Raw genomic sequence first — 708 nt, 5'->3', positions numbered from 1 at the left:
GCTGGTCATTGATGAAACAGGTGATAAGGAAAACCAATTAACCTTCTTCAGGTAGCTCTGTCCAGGTGTGTGTGTGTGTGTGTGTGTGTGTGTGTGTGTGTGTGTGTGTGTGAGAGAGAGAGAGAGAGAGAGAGAGAGAGAGAGAGAGAGAGAGAGAGAGAGAGAGAGAGAGAGAGAGAGAGAGAGAGAGAGAGAGAGAGAGAGAGAGAGAGAGAGAGAGAGAGAGAGAGAATATAAGTGGGACAAAAGATTTTCTGCTTCACGAAATTAAGGAATGGTTGTGAGATTTTATGGTCACTGGCAAAATATAAGAGAGAGAGAGAGAGACACACACACACACACACACACACTGCCCAGCCCTTGAACCATATGACCGCGTCGTCCCCCTCTCGACATTGTACTCGCTTCGGCGGTACATATACTAAAATTGGAACGATACAGAGAAGATTAGCATGGCCCCTGCGCAAGGATGACACGCAAAATCGTGAAGCGTTCCACATTTTGAATCGCATCGCCCTCGTGGACTTACTGATACCAAGATTGTGTGGGTAGAAGTTACCAAACATCGTGTTATTGAACGTTTGTGGGATGTGTTAGGCGCGCGCGTCATCCTGTAAGCCATGCGGTCAGCCTTTCCCGCGCCCGCCTGTCCTGGGTTCGAATCCTTCCAGATATGTTTGCAATTTTAACTTTTATTTTTACTTGTAG

General features: G+C 46.9%; 1 non-coding gene across 1 annotated transcript; it reads left to right on the top strand.

Moving 5' to 3' along the window:
* Window positions 1–397: 397 nt before the first annotated feature.
* LOC126989274 (U6 spliceosomal RNA) lies at window positions 398–504 on the top strand. Its single transcript, XR_007743147.1, has one exon. It is a non-coding gene; the product is annotated as a U6 spliceosomal RNA (small nuclear RNA).
* The last annotated feature ends 204 nt before the right edge of the window (window positions 505–708 follow it).

Source organism: Eriocheir sinensis, unplaced genomic scaffold, assembly GCF_024679095.1.
Source record: "Eriocheir sinensis breed Jianghai 21 unplaced genomic scaffold, ASM2467909v1 Scaffold112, whole genome shotgun sequence".
Lineage (NCBI taxonomy): Eukaryota > Metazoa > Arthropoda > Malacostraca > Decapoda > Varunidae > Eriocheir > Eriocheir sinensis.
This window is presented reverse-complemented; position numbering and strand designations above follow the sequence as displayed.